The 27,080-nt window shown below is 43.7% G+C and overlaps 1 long non-coding RNA gene across 1 annotated transcript in view; it reads right to left on the minus strand.

Moving 5' to 3' along the window:
* The window catches only part of LOC119966292, a 132,222-nt gene that overhangs the window by 17,731 nt on the left and 87,411 nt on the right, over positions 1-27,080 (minus strand). Inside the window, exon 2 of the long non-coding RNA XR_005460719.1 lies at positions 25,124-25,260. This is a non-coding gene — a long non-coding RNA (uncharacterized LOC119966292). The remainder of the gene's footprint in view (positions 1-25,123; positions 25,261-27,080) is intronic.

The following is a 27,080-nucleotide window of genomic DNA, read 5'->3' on the forward strand; positions in this document are numbered from 1 at the left end:
TCGGCTACTAATTAAATTGGGGTCATTTCTCAAACTCCAGCAGATACAATCCTAGAGTGTCCAACCTTCTCTGATAAGACGATCATTCCAGGTACTGCTCGAGCAAACCTCTGAACTGTTTCCAATATTCTTATTTATTTACAGGGGCTGGTTCAGCACACTGGGCTAAATAGCTGGCTTTAAAGCAGACCAAGGCAGGCCAGCAGCACGGTTCAATTCCCGTACCAGCTTCCCCGAACAGGCGCCGGAATGTGGCAACGAGGGGCTTTTCACAATAACTTCATTGAAGCCTACTTGTGACAATAAGCAATTTTCATTTCATTATTCTTTACATAAGGAGACCAATACTGTTCACAATATTCCAGATGCAGTCTCATCAGTGCAACTGAAGCGTACACCCCTACTTTTGTATTCAATTCCCCTTGCAATAAATTATAACATTCCATTAGCTTGCCTAAATATCTGAATTGATGGATGCAAGTGTGAAATTAACGATAGGATTTAACCATCATGCCTGTTTTTCCATCCCTTGCTCGTCCACCACTGCCTGGCCAAATTTCAGTTCGAGTGTATCTGAAAGGAGATGGCACCATCTTCAACCAGAATGCACCCCCATTTAAGAGGCTGGCTTTAAATAGTGCTAACTGGTCACAAATTGGACCTCCCTCCTGGTCACACATACATTCAACAGTGCCTTCAGTACTGGCTGAATGCAGTAATCATGTAAACCAGCAGGCAGTACAAAGTTGGATGCTGCTTCAATAGGTACAGATTAATCGCTCATTGTGATCTGCACCTGTTTGGGGGCCATCAAATTTTGCCACTTTAAATTGAAGTATCTAGTCATGCTCCAGGGATCAGTACTGGGGCCAAAATTATTTGCCATCCATATTACTAACCTTTTCCTCCCACTAGTCCCGAAAGATGTGCTGTTAGGTAATTTGCACATTCTGAATTCTCCCTCAATGTACCCAAACAGATGCCGGAATGTGGCGACTCAGGGCTTTTCATAGTAACTTCATTGCATAGTAACTTCGAGACAGGATCTACTCCCATTTGGAAGCAAATGGACGTATTAGTGAGAGGCAGCATGGTTTTGTGAAGGGAAGGTCATGTCTCACTAACTTGATAGAGTTTTTCAAAGAGGTCACAAAGATGATTGATGCAGGTAGGGCACTGGATGTTGTCTATATGGACATCAGTAAGGCCTTTGACAAGGTCCCTCATGGTAGACTGGTACAAAAGGTGAAGTCACACAGCATCAGGGGTGAGCTGGCAAGGTGGATACAGAACTGGCTAGGTCATCGAAGGCAGAGTAGCAGCAATGGAAGGGTGCTTTTCTAATTGGAGGGCTGTGACTAGGGGTATTCCAAAGGGATCAGTGCTGGGACCTTTTCTGTTCGTAGTATATATAAATGATTTGGAGGAAAATGTAACTGGTCTGATTAGTAAGTTTGTAGACGACACAGGAGGTTGGTGGAATTGCGGAAAGCGATGAGGACTGTCAGAGGATACCGCAGGATTTAGATCGTTTGGAGACTTGGGTGGAGAGATGGCAGATGGAGTTTAATCCGGACAAATGCGAGGTAATGCATTTTGGAAGGTCTAATGCAGGTAGGGAATATACAGTGAATGGTAGAACCCTCAAGAATATTGAAAGTCAGAGAGATCTAGGTGTACAGGACAACAGCTCACTGAAAGGGGCAACACAGGTGGAGAAGGTAGTCAAGAAGGCATACGGCATGCTTGCCTTCATTGGCCAGGGCATTGAGTATAAGAATTGGCAAGTCGTGTTGCAGCTGTATAGAACCTTAGTTAGGTCACACTTGGAGTATAGTGTTCAATTCTGGTCGCCACACTACCAGAAGGATGTGGAGGTGTTAGAGAGGGTGCAGAAGAGATTTACCAGGATGTTGCCTGGTATGGAGGGCATTAGCTATGAGGAGCGGTTGAATAAACACGGTTTGTTCTCACTGGAACGACGGAGGTCGAGGTGCAACCTGATAGAGGTCTACAAAATTATGATGGGCATAGACAGAGTGGATAGTCAGAGGCTTTTCCCCCAGGGTAGAGGGGTCAATTACTAGGGAGCATAGATTTAAAGTGCGAGGGGCAAGGTTTAGAGGAGATGTACGAGGCAAGTTTTTTTTAAATAGAGGTTAATGGGTGCCTGGAACTCGTTGCCGGAGGTGGTGGTGGAAGCAGGGACGATAGTGACATTTAAAGGGGCATTGTACTTGACAAATACATGAATAGGATGGGAAGGGCAGCACGGTGGCCTAGTGGTTAGCACAACCGCCTCACGGCGCTGAGGTCCCAGGTTCGATCCCGGCTCTGGGTCACTGTCCGTGTGGAGTTTGCACATTCTCCCCGTGTCTGCGTGGGTTTCGCCCCCACAACCCAAAAAAAATGTGCAGAGTAGGTGGATTGGCCACGCTAAATTTCCCCTTAATTGGAAAAAATAATTGGCTAATCTAAATTTATAAAAAAAAAATAAAAAAAAAAATGAATAGGATGGGAATAGAGGGATACGGACCCAGAAAGTGTAAAGAATTGTAGTTTAGTCGGGCAGCATGGTCAGCACGGGCTTGGAAGGCCGAAGGGCCTGTTCCTGAGCTGTATTTTTCTTTGTTCTTTGTAATGTAAACGTACTTGTGACAATATAGATTATTATTATGAAGGCAGAGACTCTGGGTCGTCAAATTTACACAGTACAAATATCGATAGAAATGCAAGTTGTGAGGAGAATATAAAGAGTATGCAAAGGGATATAGATAGGTTAAATGAGCATGCAAAAAGAAATGCAAGTTGTGAGGAGAATACAAAGTATGCAAAGGAATATAGATAGGTTAAATGAGCATGCAAAAATTTAGCAAATGGAGTATAATGTAAGAAAATGCAAGGCAGGAGGAGCAGAAAAACAGGATATTATTTAAACAGAGCGCTTGCACAGTATTGTGGTAAAAAGTCTCCTTGTACTTGAATCACACAAGGAGCTAGTACATAGAGCAAGTAATTAGGAAGGCCTTAATTGGAAGGGGGATGGAGGATAAAAGTAGGTAAGACTTGCTACAACTATAGAGAAAATTATTGAGACCACATCTGAAGCACTGTATGCAGTTTTGGTCACTTTAGCAAAGGAGGATAAATGCATTCTGCTGATTCCTGGGATAAAGGATTTTTTTTTTTAATTCATTCATGGGGATGTGGATGCAGTTTCATCCAGCATTTATTACCCATCCCTAATTGCCCTCGAGAAGGTGGTGAGCAACCTTCTTGAACTGCTGCAGTTTATGTGGTGCAAGTACACCCACAGTGCTAATAGGGAGAATGTTCCAGGAATTTGGCCCAATGACACTAAAAGAAACCGCAATATATTTCCAAGTCAGGATGGTGAGTGGTGAGGAGAGGAACCACCAGGTGGTGGTGTTCCCACATACCCATTGCCCTGCGGCCTGGGGTTTGGAAGACGCTATCTAAGGAGCGTTGATCAGTTCCTGCAATGCATCCTGTAGATGGTACACACTGCCGCCACTGTGTGGTGGGGTGGAAAGGGTAACTGTTTGCAGATGGGGTGCTAATCAAGCAGGCTTCCTTGCCCTGGATGGTGTCAAGGTACTTGCGTTGTTGCCGTTCCAGTCATCCAAGAAAATAGAGTGTATTCGGTCACACTCTTGACTTGTGCCCTATAGATGGTGGCTAGACCTGAGCCTTGCAGATGGTGGAGTCAGGAGACAAGTTGCTCGCCTCAGGATTCTTAGCCTCTGACTTGCTCTTGTAACCACAGTATTTATATGGCTAGTCCAGTTCAGTTACTGGTGAATCATAACCCTCAGGATGTTGAGAGTGGAGGATTTAATGATGGCAATGCCATTGAATGTCAAGAGGCAATGGTTAGATTCACTATTATTTGAGATGGTCATTTCCTGGCACTTGCATGTCACACATGTTACGTGTATAAGGACCCTTCCTGATGATCCCCTTATTCCCCATTTATTTTACTCTGTCATTATCATTTTTGATCCACAGATATTTAATGGACATATACCTTTCAGATACCTTGGAGGAAGTGAGGAACTCAAAGGTTGCAAAATAGTACATGGTGCTATGAAGGTTTTGAACAGAAGAACTCGGCACTTTCTGGCGCCCAAGAAATCGGAGGGATTCAGTTGAATTGGTTGGTCAATGGATTGGCCAAAGACCATATTCTGCCCAGCGACAGTCATTGGGTTGAGCCAGGTGGGTATTTTTAGAGGACCCAGAGTGAGACGTTCCTGAATGCAGAGATAAAACAGTTAGGCAACTCTCTCTTTCTACAAAAAGGTTTCCAGCAGGTTTCCTGCCTACTGGCTTCTGAATCTGCAGAGAAATCTGAAGATCCTGATGAATCTGCAATGAAAATCATTACAGACTCAAAGCAAGATCACTTCATCCCTTGCACTGTTAGCAATATTTTCTTCATCCCTTCTCTCCCCTTGTCTTGTTATGTGTGCAGTGTGTGGGACAAGTTAAAGGGGGGAAGAAATTAGATAGTGGGTAAACAATTGTGTTTGATGCATATTTAATTATAGATAGTTATTAATAAAAGTTAATTGCATTTAAATTTACAAATCTGGTGACTGTAGTTCTTGGCAGCTAAATATCGAAGACCCTGTTATTTTCTAAGAATTAATTGTTAATTTCAATTCTGTTGCGACGCCAGGACAAACGGGTTGGAATTGACCATGCTCTAGCCAGGGCATCTAAAACTTGCCACTTTTCAGCCAGCCTGGAGACTGTTCAAGTCTTGCGACATATGGACATGGACTGCTTCAGTGACTGAATCGTCACGAATGGTGCTGAACATGTTAGCAAACATAGTCAATTCGGACCTTATGATGAAAGGAAGCTCATTGAGAGAGCAGCCAAATATGGTTGGGACGAAGACACCCTTCAGGAACTACCACAGTAATGTTCTGGAACTGAGATGTTTGACTTCCAGCAACGACAACTATGTTCTTTTGTGTGCGATAAGTTTCCAACCAACTGAGTTTTTGTCCAATTCCCATTGACTCCAGTTTTGCTAGGGCTCCCTGATGCCACACTCAGCTGACTTGATATCAAGGGCAGTGACTGCACCTCTGCAGTTCAGTTCTTTCTTTTCAGTTCATATTTGAACCAAGATGAGGGGCAGAGTGATCCTGGCAAAATCCAAGCTTAGCATCAGTGAGCAGGTTACTGCTGAGCAAATGCCACTTGAAGGCAGTGTCGATGACTTCCATCACTTTACTGATGATCAAGAGTACACTGATGGAGCAGTAATTGGCCAGGTTGGATTTTTGCGTACAGGACATACCTGGGCAATTTTCTACATTGCTGGGTAGGTGCCACTGTTGTAGGTGTGCTAGACACTAGAGCAGTACTATTGCCAGTCTTGCATAATGCAGCGCCTTCTGCTAATTCTTCATATCACGTGGAGTGAATCAAATTGATCGAAGAATGGCATCTGTGATGCTGGAGACCTCTGGAGGAGGCAAAGGCGGATCATCCCCTCAACACTGCTGGCTGAAGATTGTTGCAATTATTTTCTCCAATGATGTGTTAGGCTCCCCGGTCATTGATAGTGGGGATATTTGTGGATTACCCTCATCCGATGATTGTCCAACACCATTCACAACACAACTGGATGTGGCAGGACTGCAGAGCTTATATCTGATCCATTGGTTCTGGAATCACTTTGCTCTTTTTAATTGCTTACTGCTTATGCTGTTCAGCTCGCAAGGAGTCCTGTGTTGCAGCTTCACCAGATTGGCACTTCGTTTTTAGGTATAGCTGGTGCTGCTTCAGACATTCCTTCCTGCACTCTTCAACAGACAATACTTGCTATCTATTCACAGCGGTGCTTTTGGTGATTACTTCTGCACCACTCTGATTGTCAGCATTTTCTTGTTCAAGGCCTCCAGTTGCTTCGCGTAGTACTCACTGAGCCATCGCCCAGCTCAAAGTCACCCCATCAATTAACTTGTCTGTTGTAAATTGATTCAGCCATTCCATAAAGAATGAATCTTGGAACAGTGACAGCACTGCTGCGCCTGTGCCAGTTCTAAACACAAGCAACTCAGCTCACCTCAATGCACTGCAATTTCCCCATAACCCAGCAAATTTTCTCTCTTCAGATGCTTATCCAATGTGTTCAGTAAATTAAGAATACTTGCCGGCCCATGACCACACAAGAGAAGCGGCAGGGCCCCTGACCGCACAAGAGGAGGAGTTGACCGCGCAAGAGGAATGGCAGGGCCATACTCTCCATCGTGTTGTGTGGCACTAACACCGTGCTACATGGGATAAACTTCAAACAGATCTAGCAGCTCAAGACTGGGCATCCAAAAGGCACTGTGGGCCATCAGCAGCAACATTGTATTCAACCACAATCTGCAACCTCATGGTCCTGCATATCCCCCACTCGACCATTACCACCAAGCCAGGGGATCGACCCTGGCTCAATGAAGAGTGCTGAAGAGCATGGCTGGAGCAACAGCAGGCTTACCAAAAAATGACATGTCAACCTGGTGAAGCTACAGGACAGGATTACTTGTGCCAAACGGCACAAGCAGCAAATAATAGCGATTCCACAATAGACGCATCAGATTTAAGCTCTGCAGTCCTGCTACATCCAGCCATGAATGGCGCTGAACAATTTAACTAACTGGAGGGGTTGGCTCCACAAATATCCCCATCATCAATGATGGAGGAGCCCAGACATCTGTGCAAAAGACAAGGCTGAGGTATTCGCAACAATCTTCGGCCAGTACAGGATCCATCCATCTCTTCAGAGATCCTCAGTATCACAGATGTCAGTCTCCAGCCAATATGATTTACTCCACATATCAAGAAACAACTGAAAGCACTGAAAATATTTGTACAATATTCCAGCAATAGTACTGACGACTTGTGCTCTAGAACGTTCCTGAACAGCTACAACACTGGCATCTACCTGACAATGTTAAAAATTGCCCAGTTGTGTACTGTACACAAGAAACAGGACAAATCCAACCCAGCCAATGACCGCCTTATCAATGTATACTCCATCAGCAAAGCGATAGAAGGAGTCATCAACAGTGCTATGAAGCGGCACTTATTCAGCAATAATCTGCTCACGGACGCTCAGTTTGGGTTCCCCGAGGGTTACTCAGCTCCTGACCTCATTGCAGCCTTGATTCAAACATGGACAAAAGAGCTGAATGACAGAGGTGAGGTGAGAGTGACTGCCCTTGACATCAAGGCAGCATTTGAGCAAGTGTGGCATCAAGGATCCCTAGCTAACCTGGAGTCAATGGGAATCGGGGGGGAAACGCTCCGCTGGTTGGAGTCATACCTGGCACAAAGGAACATGGTTGTGGTAATTGGTGGTCAATCATCGTGGCTCCAGGACATCACTGCAGGAGTTCCTCAGCGTAGCGTCCGAGGCCCAACCATCTTCAACCACTTCATTAATAACCTGCCTTCCATTATACTCTGTTTATACTCTTTCCCTGTTAATGTGGGGATATTTGTAAATGACATGCACAATGTTCATCACCATTCACGACTCCTCATGTAATGAAGCAGTCCATGTCCAAATGCAGCAAGATCTGGACAATATCCAGGCTTGGCTGACAAGTGGCAAGTTACATTTGCACCACACCAAGTGCCAGGCAATGGCCATCACCTACAAGAGAGGATCTAACCGCTATCCCTTGACATTCAATAGCCTTACCATCGCTGAATCCCCCACCATCAATGTCCTGGGTGTTACCATTGATCAGAACTTGATCTGGACTAGCCATATTAATACAGTGGCTGCCGGAACAGTTCAAAGGCTAGAAAGTTACTCATTTCCTGGCCCTCAAAGTCTGTCCACTATCTGTAAGGCACAAGTCAGGAGTGTATTGGAATACCCTCCACTTGCCTGGATGAGTGCAGGTCCAACAACACTCAAGAAACTCTGCATCACCCAGGACAAAGTAGCCAGCATGATTGCTCCCCCTTCCACAAATATTGAATTCCTCCACCACCAAACAGTGGCAGTCATGTGTACCAAGTACAGGATGCACTGCAGGAACTCACCAAGGTTCCTTTGGCAGCACCTGCCAAGCCCGCAACCACTACCACGCAGAAGGAGAACAGCAGGTTCCTGGGAACCCCACCACCTGGAGGTTACCCTCAAAGTCACTCACCATCCCAACTTGGAAATATATCACCATTCCTTCACTGTCAGAGTCAAAATCCTGGAATTCCCTCCCTAATAGCACTGTGGGTGTACCTACACCTCAACGACTGCATAGATTCAAGATGGCAGCTCGCCGCCACCTTCTGAAGAGGAGCGGCTCCCCCAACAGTGAGGAAGGGCAACAAGGGAGGCTCTCTCAACAGTGAGGGAGTGAAAGAGGAGTGTTGCCATTAACATGGAAAGAGTGCAGGAGGAACAGGGCCAGCAACAGCAATAGTGCCAGGTGAGCATCTCCATCATTAGAGAGTGTGCAAGAGAAGCATTGTCATTAACAGGGAAAGAGTACAAGCGGATCAGGGCCATTAACTCTCATCACTTGTGCCTTGTAGAGGAGTGGGGCAATCAAGAGAAAGCAGTCAGATTCTTACTCTCATGCTGTTTTTAAAGCGAGAGGTCACAGGGAAACAGGTAAATGACTGGTTAGTGACAATTTTACTCCTTTATCTTTCAGGAGTGGGTAATTTATTAATAATTGTACCATTTTATTGGTTGTAGTAAGGTCTACTAGCAATAGTAAACTGTCATTTTAATAATAATAATCTTTATTGTCACAAGTAGGCTTCCATTAACACTGCAATGAAGTTACTATGAAAAGCCCTAGTCGCCACATTGCAGTGCATGTTTGGGTCCACAGAGACATTTAGAATGTTCAAATTACCTTACAGCATGTCTTTCAGGACTTGTGGGAGGAAACCGGAGCACCCGGAGGAAACCCACGCAGATACAGGGAGAACGTACATATACAGGGAGAACGTACAGACTCCACAGACAGTGACCCAAGCCGGGAATCGAATCTGGGACCCTGGACCTGAGTAACAGTGCTACCTAGTAGGAGGGCTTATTAATTATAAATTAATGAAGGAAAAGTAATTAATTGAGTGAAACAGAATAAAGATGACAGGGCAGGTGATGTATGGCGGTTGCGGAATGTGGAATACAGGGCAAACACATCAGTCATAAATGTCTATGGATCGAGGAGCTTTGCCTCTGTCATTGAGCTGGAGGCCAAGCTGTGGACATTAGGTGTGGGAAGTTACCTGGGCAGCTTATTCCAGGAGGTGGTCAAACCCCTGAAGATAACATGAACTTTATAGAGTTGGTCAGGAACAGGAGGTTGTGACTGCAGGTCAGGCAGATGTGAGGACCCAGCATGTAGTTTCAAATCAGCCTCAGCTTTCACTTTGTCCAACAGGAATAAGGTGCTCGTTTCCTGCATGGATGAAAGTACTCAGATGGATGATCAGACTTGTCATGGCACCATGGTGAAGGATTCCAGTCAAGTGGGTGGAGTGAAAAGGAATGCGGTGGAAGGAGACAGTATGGTCAGTATGATAGATGTGTCTGCAGCTGTGACAAGGAGCTCCAAAGATAGTTTTGCCTGCCTGGTCAGTGCCTTTGGATGGAGAGAAATCTGGAGTGGGAGAGGGGAGGATCCAGTTGTCGTGGTCCATGTGGGAATCAATCGCATCGGTAGAACCAGGACAAATTTACCACATTAACTATCCTCCAGTCCTCCAACATCTCTCATGTGGCCAGAGAGGAATTGAAAATTATCGCATGCGCCCCTATTTCCTCCCTTGCCTCACAACAGCCTAGGATACATTTCATCCAGCCCTGGAGATTATCTACTTTTAAACCTGCTGGATCACACAATCTCCTTTCTGTCTATGTTAATCTTTAACTTTAATCGCAGTCCCCTTCTCAATGGTTTTTTTTTAAAATTTGGAGTAGCCAATTATTTTTTTTCCCAAATGAAGTGGCAATTTAGTGTGGCCAATCCACCTAACCTGCACATCTTTGGGTTGTGGGGGTCAAACCCACGCAGACACGGGGATAATGTGCAAAATCCACACAGACAGTGACCCAGGGGCGGGATTCAAACCTGGGTCCTCAGTGTCGCAGTCCCAGCACCAGCCACTGTGCCACGTGCCGCCCCTTCCCCCTCATTTCTATACCTACATTGCCCTTGCCACTGATGAACACCAACCCAAAGTATTAATTTAGAACCCTACCTACGTCCTCCAGCGCCACACAAATTACCACCAAGTCCTGAATGGGTCATATTCCTTCACCTTTAATGTACTTGTAAAACAACTTGGGGTTTTCCTTTATTTTGCCTACCAGTCTTCTTTCATGTCCCCTTTTTGCTCCCATTTTCTTTTTCAGTTCCCTCTTACACATTTTGTACACCTCTAGTGCTTCTGCTGTTTTGAGCTCTCAATATCTGCCTTCCTATTTGCTCTTTACCCATTGCTGTCTCTCCGTCGATATCCAGGGTTCACTGGATTTGTTGGTCCCATTCTTGTTCTTGATTGGAACATGTTGGTCCTGTCCGCTACCCAATTCCTTCTCGAATGCGTTCCACTGTTGTCACAGATTTAGCTAAAAGTCTGCACCCTGTGCACTTTAGCCAAATAATATCTGATCTTATTGAAAAAAAAATCATGCTTCCCCAGTTTAGAACTTCAATTTTAGGCCCATCCTTGTCCTTTTCCACAACAACTTTGAATCAAACTGAGTTATGATCACCGTCTGCAGATTGCTCCCCCACTGATACCCTGCTTCATTAAGTCCAAGACCCCTCTCTTGGAGGACCTTCTGCATACTGGCACAAAATATTATCCTGGATGCATTTTGAGAATTGTGCACCCTTGAAAACTTTCACACCATGACTACCCAGATAATAAGACCATCAGGCATATGGTGCAGAATTAGGTCATTCAGCCAATTGAGTCTGCTCTGCCATTCATCATGGCTGATATGTTTCTCATCACCATTCGAAATTCCCCCCCCCATCTGTACCCTATTACTTTTACACTTCTCTGAAATTTGCCGACATATCTGCTCTTCTATTTCTCGCGGGCTATCAGCGGCCCACTAGAACACTCACAGCAAAATGGCTACCCATATGGCTTCATTTGACGAGCCCAAGATATTGTCCCTCACTGCTGTAATCGATTCCCTGATTAAAATTGCAATAGCCCCTCCTCTTTTAACCCCTGCCCATCTCCCTGAAGATCTCCTGGAATATTGAGCTGCCAATCCTGCACCTCTCTCAACCATACCTCAGTGACAGCAGTGGCAGCAATGACATCATACTCCCATGTTTTAATTTGTGCCCTCAACTCATTGACGAACAAGGCTTGTTCGTCAGACTCCTTGCATTAAAATATCATCCAATCTTGCCAAATTCCCTTTTGATTTAATAGACCTGTAACCTGTATGCATGCCTGACTCATTTGCAGTTTGTTCTCATTTTGACTATGCACCTCCCCCTGCTGAACCTTCGCAAGATACCAACCCCCCCCTGCTAAGGTCCCACTGTCCCAAAGAACAGTTCCAATGGAGGGTGACAGAGGTGAACGTTGTTGGGGTTGAGGTGATGAGTATTTAGGGGGCAAGAGAGGGGTGAACATGGTCAGGATGAGGATGTGCAGTGTTTGGCACTTTACAACATCACAAGTATATGAACCAAAGACAGATCTTTTTTTATTTTTATTTTTTAATAATTTTTATTGACATTTTTACAAAATACAAAATATAAACATCTTAACTCTATTAACATACAACCGCGGCAACACCCCATGAACAGTACCCCCCCCCCCCCCCCCAGCTTCGAGAGCAACTTCAAACAAAAAGAACAAAAACAAAGAAAAAGAAGAGAAAAACACGAGAGAACCCTTGTGCACAGTTCTCCCTCCCCCCCACCCCAATCCTTCCCCCCCCCAATCCTTCTCCCCCCCCCCCCCCCAGGTTGCTGCTGCTATCGGTCTATTTCCCTACCGTTCCGCCAGGAAGTCCAGAAAAGGCTGCCACCGCCTGAAAAACCCTTGTACTGATCCCCTCAGGGCAAATTTCACCCTCTCCAATTTAATGAACCCCGCCATATCAGAGGTCCAGGCCTCCACGCTTGGGAGCCTCGCATCCTTCCATTGGAGCAAGATCCTCCGCCGGGCTACTAGGGACGCAAAGGCCAGAACACCGGCCTCTATCGCCTCCTGCACTCCCGGCTCCACTGCAACCCCAAAAATTGCGAGTCCCCAGCCTGGCTCAACCCTAGATCCCACCACTCTCGACACCGTCTTTGCTACCCCCTTCCAAAACTCCCCCAACGCTGGGCACGCCCAAAACATATGGGCGTGGTTCGCTGGGCTCCCCGAGCACCTAGCACACCTGTCCTCTTCCCCCGAAAAACCTGCTCATCCTCGACCCAGTCGTGTGGGCCCTATGCAGCACCTTGAACTGTATGAGGCTAAGCCTCGCACAGGAAGAGGAGGAATTCACTCTCTCCAGGGCATCCGCCCACGTCCCCTCCTCTATCTCCTCCCCCAACTCCTCTTCCCATTTCCCCATCAGTTCCCCCACCGAGGCCTCGTCTACCGCCTGCATTACCCGGTATATGTCCGAAATCCTCCCTCCTCCGACCCACACCCCCGAGAGCACCCTATCCCGCACCCCTCGTGGGGGCAGCAAGGGGAACCCCTCCACCTGCTGCCTGGCAAACGCCCTCACCTGGATGTACCTAAACAGCAAAGACAGATCTTAAGGGACATGTTATCCATCGATACAAACATATGAAATAGGAGTATAAGTCGGCTATTTGGTCCCTACTCCACCATTCAATAGGATCGTGGTTTGTGTTTTGAGTTCTACATTCCCATCTACTCCTGATAACCTTTGATCCCCTCGCCTAACAAGGATCGATCTACCTCTGCCTTAAAATATTCAATGACCCCCACCTCCACTGCCTTCTGAGGCAAAGAGTTCCAAAGTCTCAAATTCTCCTCACCTGCCCTAAAGGGGCAACTCTCAATTTTAAAACAATGCTCCCAGTTCGCGACTCACCCACAATAGGAAACATCCTTTTTACGCCCACCTCGTCAAGACTATTCAAGGTCTTATATACTTCAGTCAAGTCACCCTTTTCTCTAACTCCAGTAGAAACAAGCTCAGTCTGTCTAACCTTTTCCCATAAGACAACCCGTTCATTCCAAGTATCAATCTAGTAAAATTCCTCTGAACACCTCCAATGCATTTACATATTTCTTTAAATAAGATGGCCAAAACTGCACACAATATATTTGAGGTGTGGTCTCAAAGCCCTGAATAACTGAAGTATACCATCCTTACTTCCATGTTCAATTTCTATCGTCATAAAAAGGATAGTAGTCCATTAGCCTCCTTAATTACTTGGACTTGCACACTAACCTTTTGTGATTCATGCACCAGAACAGCAAGATCGCTCTGCACCTCAATTCTGCAGTCATTCTCTGCTTAAGTAATACTGTTTATTTAATTCTTTCTGCCAAAATGAACTTCACATGCTCTCACGTCATACTCTAGTTGCCAGGTTTTTTACCCATTCACTCAACTTATCTATAGCCACCTGCAACCTCATGTCCTCTTTGTAACGGTTTCCGAGCTTTCTTTGTACCATCTACAAATTTATCTACTATGCTCGAATTCCCCTCATCCAAGGCATTAATAGAAATTGTAAAACGTTGAGGCCCCAGCACAGACCCCTGTGGCACTCCACTCGTCACATCCTGCCAATGAGAAAAAAAAATCATTTATGCATACTCTGTTGTCCGTCTGTCAGCATGCCAATCTTCTAGGCTGCTAATAGGTCACCTCTACACCATGAGCTTTTATTTTCCACAATACCCTTTGATGTGGCACCTTGTCAAATCCCTTCTGGAAATCTCAGGACAGCATGTCCACAGGATCTGTTGCTCATTCAATAGGACTCCAATAAATTAGTTGAACATGATTTCCCTTTTACAAATTCATGCTGACTCTTTGCAATTACATTTTCTCTATGTGCCCAACTATAACCTCAATGATCAATTCTAACATCTTCCCAACAAGTTAACTTGCCGATAGTTTCCTACCACCCTCCCTTCTTGAATACAAAGGTTATATTTGATATTTTCCAGTCTGGTGGAACATTTACAGAATCAAGAAGCATTGGAAAATTAACAAGAGTATTGAAAGTCAGAAAGATCTAGGTGTACAGGTCCACAGCTCACTGAAAGGGGCAACACAGGTGGAGAAGGCAGTCAAGAAGGCATACAGCATGCTTGCCTTCATTGGCTGGAGCATTGAGTATAAGAATTGGCAAGTCATGTTGCAGCTGTATAGAACCTGAGTTAGGCCACGCTTGGAGTATAGTGTTCAATTCTGGTCGCCACACTACAAGGATGTGGAGGTGTTAGAGAGGGTGCAGAAGAGATTTACCAGGATGTTGCCTGGTATGGAGGGCATTAGCTATGAGGAGCGGTTGAATAAACGCGGTTTGTTCTCACTGGAACGGCGGAGGTTGAGGGACGACCTGATAGAGGTCTACAAAATTATGAGGGGCACAGACAGAGTGGATAGTCAGAGGCTTTTCACCAGGGTAGAGGGGTCAATTACTAGGGGGCATAGGTTAAGGTGCAAGGGGCAAGGTTTAGAGGAGATGTACGAGGCAAGTTTTTTTTTATACACAGAGGGTAGTGGGTGCCTGTAACTCGCTGCCGGAGGTTGTGGTGGAAGCAGGGACAATAGTGACATTTAAGGGGCATCTTGACAAATACATGAATAGGATGGGAATAGAGGGAAACGGACCCAGGAAGTGTAGAAGTTTTTAAGTTTAGATGGGCAGCATGGTCGGCACGGGCTTGGAGGGCCGAAGGGCCTGTTTCTGTGCTGTATTTTTCTTTGTTCACACCTACCACCTCCAAGGTGAAAAAGGGAGTCGGGTTCAACTTCGACTACTGGTCGCCAGATCTGGAAGATGCAAAGGCTCAGACATAAAACCGTGAAGTGAGTAGTTACAATCGCAGTGGGAGTGTTCAAGCGATAGTGAAACCATTAAAACAAAATGTTGAAAACTAGAATCACAGTCAGCAGTGGGCACGCCTGTTCCATTACTGACGGGACATTGTGTTTTCAATAGAACACGTGGGAAAATGGAGAAGATCAGCTATGGTCGCGCTGAATAATGGAGCAGGCTCGAGGAGCCATATTGCCTATTCTTGATGCCATTTCTTATGTTGGCGTATTCTTTATTCAGAGTCCTGAATCTCCATTCGGGCATGCCTGCAGCCCCCAGAATGTTTTTCAACAAATGATAATAATAGAGTTCACCGAATATGCCAAAGAATTAATGGCATGCTAATTTAGCAGGTTCTACAACAGTGTCCTGCTCCATTAGATAACCACTCAGATGGTGCCAATGGAAATGACCTCCTGTCGTCAGTCATTATCTTTTTTTATTCATTTACAGGACGTTGGCATTGCTAGTTTGGCCAGCATGTATTGTCCTAGTTGCCCTTCCGAAGGTGATGGTCGGTTGCCTTCTTGAACCACTGCAGTCTGAGCTGCAGGCACATCCACTGTGCGGTTAGGGAGGGAGTTCCAGGATGTTGCCCCAGCAACAGTGATGGGGCGGTGATATATTTGCAAGTCAGGGTGGCAAGTGACTTGGAGGGGAACCTCCAGGTGGGGTGCCCAGGTATCTGCAGCTCTTATTCTTCTAGATGGTAGTGGTCGTGCGTTTGGAAGGTTCTCCCCAAGGAACCTTGGTGAGTTACTGTGGTGCATCCTGTAGATGGAACGCATGGCTACCACTGTTAGTCGGTGGGGGAGGGTTTGAAAATGAAATGAAATGAAAATCGCTTGTTGTCACGAGTAGGTTTCAATGAAGTTACTGTGAAAAGCCCCTAGTCGCCACATTCCGGTGCCCGTCCGGGGAGGCTGGTACGGGAATCGAACCGTGCTGCTGACCTGCTTGGTCTGCTTTAAAAGCCAGCGATTTAGCCCAGTGAGCTAAACCAGCCCGTTTGTGAAACCAGAACGTTTGTGAAAAGGAGAGCAATCAAGCGGGCTTCTTTGTCCTGGAAGGTATCAAAGTTCTTGAGTGTTGTTGGAGCTGCACTCATCCAGGAGATTATTCTATCACCTGTGTCTTGTGATAGGTGTAAAGATAGTTCAGACACACACTTAAATTCTAAAGTAGTTCTCCCAATTTCATGGTGTAACTCAAGGGCCCCGGTATCATCATTACAGGGAGGTAAGCAGAACGTCTGCAGAAGCTATCTTGCTAGGTTTCAAAGTCTCCTTTCTGAAATCAGGAGTGCTCCAACAGAAATCATGAGCTGGATTTTCAAATGTCAGTGGCAGTACCTTGTTTTTATATCAGTGATAGAAAGTACAGATGTATGTGACATCTCGCAACTGTATTGATAACATTACATCAGGAAGGAGTAGTGAGCAATGATAATATAGTATTTATGGCTCTCACATGGTAGGCTTTTTTGCGAACGTGGTCCCTGCCTGAAAAATAGATTACTGGCCCAAACCCCAGCGTCCTAAAATTGATGGCTGCAAAGATATTGGATGCACCATTAATTTACTAAATTCCTGAGACTCAGGAACAGTCCCTCTAGATTAGAAGTTGGCACTTTTGAAGGAGGGAGAGCAAGAACAAACTACAGGTCAGTTAGCCTATAGTTGTTTGGTAAATACTGAAACTTATCAATGCACTTGGAGCATAATCGGATGAGAATTAGTCAAGGTGGTTTTATTGAAAAGAAATCCTGAAGGGCAGTTAACCATACTGGCACAGATAAAGGGGGCCCAGGAGATGTAGTACACCTGGATATTTCCAAAAGGCATTTGATAAGGTACTGCACAAAGGATTAACTGACAAAATAAGGACTCATGGAGTTGAGGGTAATACATTACCATGGATAGAAGATTGGTTAATATTTAGAAAACAGAGTGGACATAAGACGTAGGAACAGAATGTGGCCATTCGCCCCATCAGGTCTGATCATGGCTGATATGTATCTCATCTCCATTCTCCTGCCTTCTCCCCATAACCCCTGATCCCCTTATTAACCAAGAACCTATTTACCCCTGTCGTAAAGACACTCAGTAATTTGGCCTCCACAGCCTTCTGCAGCAAAGAGTTCCACAGATTCACCACCCTCTGGCTGAAGAAATTCTCCTCATCTCTGTTTTAAAGGATCGTCCCTTTAATCTGAGATTATGACCTTTGTTTCTAGTTTTTTCAACTTGTGAAAACATCCTCTCCACGTTCACTCTATCCAGGACTCGCACTATCCTGTAAGTTTCAATAAGATCCCACCTCATCCTTCTAAACCCCAACACGTACAGACCCAGATTCCTCAACCATTCCTCATATAAGCTTTTCATTCCAGGGATCATTCTTGTGAACCTCCTCTGGACCCTTTACAAGGCCAGCACATCCTTCCTTAGATGCAAGGCCCAAAAGTGCTCAAAATACTCTATTGGGGTCTGACCAGAGCCTTCTCCAGCCTCAGAAGTACATCCCTGCTCTTATATTCTTGCCCTCCCGACATGAATGCTGACATTGCATTTGCCTTCGTAACTGCCGATGGAACCTGCAAGTTAACCTGAAGAGAATCTTGAACTGGACTCCGAAGTCCCTTCCACTTCTGATTTAAGCCTTTACTGATTTAGAAAATACTAAGTTAATATGACTTTTTCAATTGGCAGGCAATGAATGGTGGCATGCTGCAAGGACCAGTGCCTGGACCTCAGCTATTTACAATCTACATTAAGGTCTAGGAGGACAGAGTAATATATCCACATTTGTTGATGATAAAAAGCTAGGTGGAAAAATAAGCTGTGAGCACAGGCTGCAAAAGGATAAGGGACAGTTTAGTGGGCATCAAGGGGACAGATGGAGTGTAAAACAGGGAAATGTGAAGTTGTTCACTTTGGTCATAATTTTAAAAATCAGATTTTTTGAAGAAGGTGACAAACTTGCAAGTGTTGATATTCAAAGACACTTGGGTATGTTGGTAAAGGAATGCAGAAAATTAGCATGCAGGTGCAACATGAAGGCAAATGGCATGTTGGTCTTTATTTTTGTTCTCCAATCCAATGAAGTATTACTTAAGTTGTACAGGGTTCTGGAGTACTGCGCCCTGTTTTGGTTTCCACATTGAAGAAAAGATATGCTTGCATTGGAGGCGGTACAGCGAAGGGTCACAAAACTGGTCCCTGGGATGAGAGATTTGTCCTATGATGAGAGGCTGAGTAAATGGAGTCCATTTTCTCTAAAGTTTAAAGAATGAGGGGTGATCTCATTGAAACTTACAAAATTCTGCAGGAGTTTGATGGGATGGATACTGGAAGAGTGTTTCAGCTGATCGACAAATCTAAAGCATGGCGACACAGTAAATCGGCACAGTGCAGGAGGCTGCTATTTGGCCCAGTGTCTCTGCACTGGCTCTCCAAACAAGCATCATGACTGTGTCACTCCTGCCTTTTCCCCGTACCCCTGCACATTAAGTCATCATTTAATGCCCTCTTGAATGTCTCAATTGAAGTTGTCTCCACCACACTTCCAGACAGGGCACTCCAGACTCAAACCACTCATCTGAAATTTTTTTCCCTCACATCATAAATGTTTCTTGCGTAAATCACTTGAAAATCAGGATAAGTAGCCGATCAATTAGGACTGAGACGAGGTGAAATTTCTTCATTCAAGAGTTGTGAATCTTTGGAATTCTTTACCCTGGAGTATTGTGGATGCTCCATCATTGAATAGATTGAAGGCTGGTACTGTTTGGTTTCTCAGGGAATTCGGGGATATGGAAGCAAACAGAAAAATGAGTTTAAGCCCAAGCCCAAGATCAGCCATGATTGCAAGGAATGGTTGAGTAAGCTCAATCATGTGTTCTACTCCTGCTTCTAATTTTTATGTTCTTGTTCCAGATTCTAACCGTTCACTGTGTAAATAAGCTTTCCTTCTCACCGTCATTGATTCTCCTGCCAATCATCTTAAATCCATTTTCTCTGGTTCTCATCCAAAGGCATCCTTGGGATGACTATTCTCTAAAGTTTTCACATCCTTCCTCAAGTTTCATGTCCATACTTGGGCACAATATGCCAGTTGAGCTGAACCAGCAATGTATAAAGGATCATTGTTACAAGATAACCATTCAAAAGGTGTAAGAATCCCTCCATGATATTCAAATAATAATATAATTGAATCCCTCCACCATCAACATCCTGGAGGCTACCAGAAACTGAACTGAACTAGCCACTGTGGCTACAAGAGCAAATCAAAGGTTGGGAATTCTGTTGAGTAACACTTCTCAACTCTCCATAATCTATCCACCATCTACAAGGTACAAATCAGGAATATAATGTAAACTCTCCACTTGCCTGGATGAGTGTAGGTCCAACAACACTCCAGAAGCTCACCATCTAGGACAAAGCAGCCCACTTGATTGGCACCTCATCCACCACCATCATTCATTTCCTCTACCACCAAAGCACAGTCACAACAGTATGTACCATCAAGAAGATACACTGCAGCACTTACCAAAGTCCCTTCATTAACTTTCAAACGCATGGAAATACCAGTACCTGCAAGCTCCCCTCCAAGCCAGCACCATCCTGACATGGAATTATATCGGCATTCCTTCCTGCTCTGCCTTTCAGTCTGATCCCATGACATTCAAATAGTAATATCCTTAAATCCCTCCGCCATCAACATCCTGGAGGGTTACCATTGACCAGAAACTGAACTGGAGTAGCCACTGTGGCTACAAGAGCAAATCAAAGGCTTTTCAACCCAGTTTCTGACTGTGACCTTAACTACACCTCCCCCAGCCTCGCTTCCTTTTTCGACCAAAAATCTGTTCCAGTTAACCGTGAATATATTCAATGACCAATACAGCTCTCTCGGGAAGACAATTTCAAAGATTAATGATGCTCAGAAAAATTCCTCTTCATCTCCAGCTTAAATAGGTGACTACTCTGAAGCTGTGACCCTAGCTCTACATTTCCCCGAAAAGAAACATCCTCATCATCTACCCTGTAAAGCCCCTTGTTTCAGAAGATTACCTCTCACGTTCTTCCTAAACTCCGATGAGTTTCGGTCCAACCTTTCTTCTTATGGCAATCCCTTCATCCCAGTAATCAGTCGATGAAACCGTCTGTGAACTGCTTCCAATGCATGTAATAGAGCTCCAGTAAGGAGAACAAAATAGTACATGGAGTTCATAAAATCCCTACAGTGCAGAAGGAGGTCATTCAGTCCCTCGAGTCTGCACCGACCCACTGACAGAGCACCCTACCTAGGCCACTCCCCCATAAACCCGTAACCCCACATAACCTTTGAGCACTGAGGGACAATTTTATCATGGCCTTAACCCGCACATCATTGGGGTTCTAAGTAAAGTCTCACCAATGTCTTGTCGATCATAATAACCTGAATTTCATACCCTCCGTTTCCAGTTCCGGATACAGTTTGCCTTTTAAACCACTTTCGCAAACTGCGCCGGCCCAATGATTTTATGCACATTTGCCCATAGATTCCTCCATTCCAGCAGCCTCTTCAGAATTGTACCCTTGGCTTAACATTGCTCCTCCTGACTTATCCTTTCAAAGTTTGCTGCTTCACACTTCTCCACATTATATTTCCTCTGCCATATGTCTGCCTATCCCACCAGCCTGCCCATGGCCTCTAGAACTCTCAGTATCCTCTTAGCAGCACACAATACATTCAAGTTTTGTATCATCTGAAAATGTCCTACGCACTCAAGTCAAGGTGATTAATATACATTAATAAAAGCAGGGATGGTATCAACTCCAATATACCTTTCTCAAGTGCAATAAATAACCATCCACCACAAGCGTTTCCCATCACTCAGCCAATTTTGAATATCTGCCAACATTATCCCTTTCTATTGGCTTCAACATTTGTTGCCAATCCTTTTATTTACTCAAAATCTTTTGGAAGTCCCTACCCATGACAACTATATTACCCTCATCAACTCAAGTCAAGTTAAAATGATTTACCTTTTGACAAATCTTTATTGGCTTTCCTTAATTCATCCACACTTGTCCAAGTTAATTTTGTCTCAAATTATTGTTTCAAAACAATTGTTTCCCACCAAAGGTTAAACTTGCCATCGCTTGCTTTATCCTTGCCCATTTTTTTGCACAAGGATGTAACATTGGGGTTCTCCAATCTTCTGTTACCATTCATGTCTCAAGAACAATTGGAAGGTTATGGTCACTGCCTCTGCAATTGCTACCTTCAATACTCCAGCAATGGTGCCGAGGTGGAGATGGTTGACAGTTTGAAATTCCTAGGTGTGCATATTACCAATCTGCCTGGAGCATCACGGCGACACTACGACTAAGAAAGCACAACTGTGCCTTTACTTTCTCAGTAAACTAAAGAAATTCAGCATGTCCACATTGACTCGGACCAACTTTTACAGATGCACCATGGAAAGTATCATATATGGCTGCATAACAGCCTGGTCTGGCAACTACTTGGCCCAAGTCCATAAGAAACTAGAGAGAGTCATGAACACAGCCAAGTCCATCACTTGAATCTGCCTCCCACCCATTGATTGTCTACACCTCCCACTGCCTTGGGAAAGCAGGCAACATAATCAAAGACCCCTTGCACTCGGGTTATTCTCTCTTCCAACTCCTTCCATTGGGCAGGAGATACAAAAGTCTGAGAACACACACCAACAGATTCAAAAACGGCTTCTTCCCCGCCAGACTCCTGAATGACACACTTTTGGACTGAATGGATATCTTCACACATCTTCTCTACTGAGTAGTAATGCACTCCTTATGCTCACCCGTTGCCTGTGCCTCGGCATTTGCATCAAAACATTCATAAATGCACATTTTCTTTTCATGTATGGAATAATCTGCCTGGATTGTAAACGGAACAATACTTTTCACTGTACCCTGGTACATGTGACAATAAAACAAATCCAATTCATCCTAGGATGCATCCCACCTGGTCCTGGTGACTTATCAAATTTAAATGCAGCCAGCCTGTCTAACAACTATCAATTTTTAGCACATCTAGGATCTCAACTTCTTCCTCATTGACATTGGCAGCATCTTATTCCTTGGTAAAGATAGATACAAAGTACTCCTTTAGTATCTCAGCCATGCCCGCTACCTCAGTCTCTTCCCATATTCTCCCTTTGTCACTCTTCTTTCCTTCATCAGATGCCCTCTAAACTTTCTTGAATCAGCACTTGCATTACCATGACATCTGTCATACAAATGTGCACCTTTTTCTGTTCCATTTTACTCTTTTGTAATCCATTAATTGCTTACCCTTTTTTCTTCCTTTTGGGGATGTACCTCGCTTGTACCCAAAACTCAAATATCTCTTAAGTAGCAAGGGTTTGGAAAAGTTCCACCTGAGCAGGATGATATTTAGATTTTTTTTTGGCTGCCTTGTTGAAGATAATCTCAGTAATTGCACTACCTTTCTCCAAGTGGAGCCAAGATTGAATAAACCAATCTGCTTTAGGAACTTTCAAGCGGTGATTGGATAGGCACATGGAGCACACCAGAATGACAGGGAGTGGGATAGCTTGATCTTGGTTTCAGACAATGCTCGGCACAACATCGAGGGCCGAAGGGCCTGTTCTGTGCTGAACTGTTCTATGTTCTATGTTCTATGTTGTTCTCTTATGCAAACATATGCTCAAAGACTCTTGTCTGAAGAGAAAACCTGGTTTGGTGACAATATCCTGGAGAAAAGGTGATTTGTTTTTTTTATTTTTTATTTACAGTCCAGGGTGATCAGTGCACATTAGGAATTTAATTGAATTTTTAAAAAAACATACAGCAATGCAAAACATTAGTGATTTAAATTTTACAATGACATTTATCAATACACCAGAGGGCACTCTGCTTCAAATGGTTTCCCGCAAAATTGTAAAAAATAAAATACCAGAATAACGGTAATATAGTAATTAGAAGATTTTTTCTGATATTTTATCGCAGTAAAACGGTATTAACTGACATTTACTTGGTTTCTTCAGTTTAATTTTAGTACAGAATACAAATTAAATCTGCACATCTATAAAAATACATAGATTAGCATTTCTGAATACCAAGATTGAATTAAACTAACAGTAATCAGTTTCCTGGAACCTAATCTATCAGATCTGATGACTACTCAAGTTAAGAAATGCATTTTTGGGACCATTCCTACTGTATATTCAATATTCTAAGATTGAAATATATACCCCCAGATCAATTTATTGATATATTGGACCATTAGTATGCCATGCAGGTCCTCCAGGTTCCTTCACCGTTAAACTGGATAATTGTTGGTCTGTATCTTAATTCTATTTACCTGCCTTGATTCCACATCACTTAAAAACCTTTGGTTAGAAAAAAAATTTCATATCAGATCTCAAATTAATTGAGCTTGCATCTTCTGCTTTTTGCAAAACTATTTCACACTTCTATCACCCTGCATGAAGTAGTGTTTCCCAACCTCTCTCCTGCTTTGAAGACAATGTCCAGTTGCCTCGACACCCCTTCTCTTTTAGAATCCGGGTTGGTGATTATTTTGATTTCATTTAATAATCTTTCGCGTCACAAATAGGTTTACATTAACACTGCAAATAAAGTTACTGTGAAAAGCCCATAGTCGCCACATTCTTGTTCGGGTACACGGAGGGAGAATTCAAAATGTACAATTCACCTAACACCATGTCTTTCAGGACTTGTGGGAGGAAACCAGAGCAACCGGAGGAAACCCACGCAGACACAGGAAGAACATGCAGATTCTACACAGAAAGTGACCCAAGCCAGGAATCGAACCTGGGACCCTGGTGCTGTGAAGCAACATGCTAACCACTGTGCTGCCATGCAACCCACTTTCAGTCAGATGTTCTATTACATCTTTGAGGAATTTAATTATCTTTCTCCCACCAACATTAAGTTAACTAATCTATAGTTCCCTGGACTAAGTTCATCGTCCTTTCGTGTACAAGGTTTAGATTCATGGTCCACCCAAACTTCTTTCAACAAATCATCTGAATCAGGAGTATTATTTGTTTCAGATACAATTTATGAATCAATTATTGCCCTGCTTTCTCTCTTAATATCACCTTTGATCTCCTCTAATCATGTGCACCATGTGAATCTCCTTATTAAAAAATTATTTCAGCTAGAGTAGCTAATATTTCTGTCATGGTTCCATTACCTGCAAGGTTAACAGCCATGTGTCTGTATTGTATGCTAACTCCATTTACCTGTCTTGGCGCCACATCTCTTCAAAACCTTTGGTTAGGGAAACCTATTGATTTCAATTGTCAAAATAATTGAGCGAGCATACTTGTGGTCCCAATATCCTGATTTTCAGATCCGTACTTTTTTTTATAATTACTTGATCATTTAATTGCTTCTCTTTGCTCTCCTAATTGCTTTTGCCTTCTGACAAATTCTCATTCTTACCTTTATTGTCTATGTATTTGCTGTATGCATTTTCCTTTGGTTTCAGATTTACCATATTTCTTCATTCATCCATGGTGTGCCATTACTGGCTAATTGGTTCTTGCTTTTTCTTTGGATCCCTCCCTCCAGGGTTCTACCATTGTTTTAAATGTTTCCCACTGTTGTTCTTATGTGTATTTGTTGCTATGCTCCAGTATCCTTTTAAATCAACTTTTTCAATTTATTACTGTGGATTACGTTCTTTTCAATTATGTTCCGACCACAAGAGTCTGCATGTTTCCCTACACTTTCCATTAGCTAGTTCAAAGCTTAAAGCTACACGGAAGGTTGAGCAGTATACCTTCAAAACAGTTTCACCAAGAGGGCGTAACCAAGAATGATCAGGATACATTTTCAATTCAAGTGTTTTTAAGTTAGAGAAATTTGCAGATCTTCTCTTGAAATCAAAGCTTCAGTGATATTTAAGCCTTCCTTAAAATCAGTTATGGTGATGACCAAGAATTAACAGAACAAAGATTAGATAGCCATGTATAATTCTTGTTTATACATTTATTGGTTAAAATTACAAAAATAAATAAGCATTTGCCCAACCTGATAGTAGGGATGGTGTAGAAAAGAGTCTGGGCAGCCTGCCAAAGCCATGTTGATTTTTCTCTTCAACTAAGAATATTCCACATAAATGGCATCCACGTTTTAGAGTAATATTCAGAATAATCTGGCAATTTCAGCTGCAGAAACAGACAAAATTCAGTGAATTCCAAATTCTTTACTGTGCTGATTGACAAGGATAGCTAACTTTTGATCATGCAACTGGTTCAAATAACACCAATTCCTTATCGGTAATAAACACAATATGATCAGGATGAACAGGTTGAAATTGTTCAAGGAACAGCTACTCTTACAAATCAGAGGAAAATCTTTTGTGCAGACACTTAGCAGACGTGCTATTTGTGTCATATTTGAATGCTTGACTTTACATTTAATTCAAGAGTTGCAGGTAAAGTACATTATTCATCAGCACCTCACCAGTGTCAATATAATGACTCCAAAAGCAGGGCAGGAACTTCTCAGCAATTACGGACTCTCTCAAAACCTATAAATTTAGATGGCCCATCAGGATTATAATAGAATACTCACCTGGATGGATGTAGCTACAGTAATCAGAGAAACTAGACATTATTCAGAGCTCCAATTGGTATCCTTTCCTCTTGACAGTGGCCCAAAGCCACTGTTCTTTGGATGGTTATATACAAGATGTAATGGGGATCCCCTCAGAAGACCCTGGATGGTTATATACAAGATGTAATGGGGATCCCCTCAGAAGACCCCGTGCACCAACTAAATGAGAATTTCCCGCAAGTTTCAACTTCGTTGGACAGTGACCAGATGTCTGGAACCCTCCAAAATTCCAGTTTAAAGTCGGAGGTACCACAGCCCCACCACCTTTGAGCCAATTACACCCCAAATCAGAATACAACCCCTGCACAACTTTATCATTTCTGTAACATTTGTCTGACCTATAAACATGCAAATTAAGAGTCATCAAGCATTCTACCACTGTAGCCTGGTCCACAAGACCACAAGACATAGGAGCAGAATTAGGTCACTCGGCCCATTGAGTCTGCTCCATCATTCAATCATGGGTGATATTTTGCTCATCCTCATTCACCTGCCTTCTCCCCGTAATCCCTGAACGCCTTATTAATCAAGACTCTATCTATCTCTGTCTTAAAGACACTCGTGATTTGGTCTTCACAGCCTTCTGCGGCAAAGTCTTCCACAGATTCACCACCCTCTGGCTGAAGATAATCCTCCTCATCTGTTCCAAAGGATCGTCCCTTTAGTCTGAGATGGTGTTCTCTGGTTCTAGTTTTTCCTATAAGTGGAAACATCCTCTCCACATCATACTCTGTCAAGGCCTTGCAGTATCCTGTATATTTCAATAATATCCCACCTCATCCTTCTAAACTCCAATGAGTACCGACCCAGAGTCCTCAACCGTTCCTCATACGACAAGCTCTTCAGTCCAGGGATTATTCTTGTGAACCTCCTCTGGACCCTTTCCAAGGCCAGCACATCCTTCCTTAGATACGGAGTCCAAAACTGCTCACAATACTCCAAATGGGGTCTGACCAGAGCCTTCAGTAGCCTCAGAGGTACATCCCTGGTCTTGTATTCTAGCCCTCTCGACATGAATCCTAACATCACATTTGCCTTCCTAACTCCCGACTGAACCTGCATGTTTACCTTAAGAGAATCGTGAACAGGGACACCCAAGTCCCTTTGTGCTTCTGATTTCTGAAGCATCTCCCCATTTAGAAAATAGTCTATGCCTCCATTTCTCCTTCCAAAGAGCATAACTCACACTTTTCCACATTGTATTCCATCTGCCACTTTTTTGCCCACTCTCCTAGCCTGTCTAAGTCCTTCTGCAGCCTCCCTGCTTCCTCAATACTACCAGTCTCTCTACAGATCTCTGTATAATTTGCAAACTTAGCAACAGTGCCTTCAGTTCCTTCTTCCAGGTCATTCATGTATATTGTGAAAA

The sequence above is a fragment of the Scyliorhinus canicula genome, chromosome 5 (assembly GCF_902713615.1).
Source record: "Scyliorhinus canicula chromosome 5, sScyCan1.1, whole genome shotgun sequence".
Lineage (NCBI taxonomy): Eukaryota > Metazoa > Chordata > Chondrichthyes > Carcharhiniformes > Scyliorhinidae > Scyliorhinus > Scyliorhinus canicula.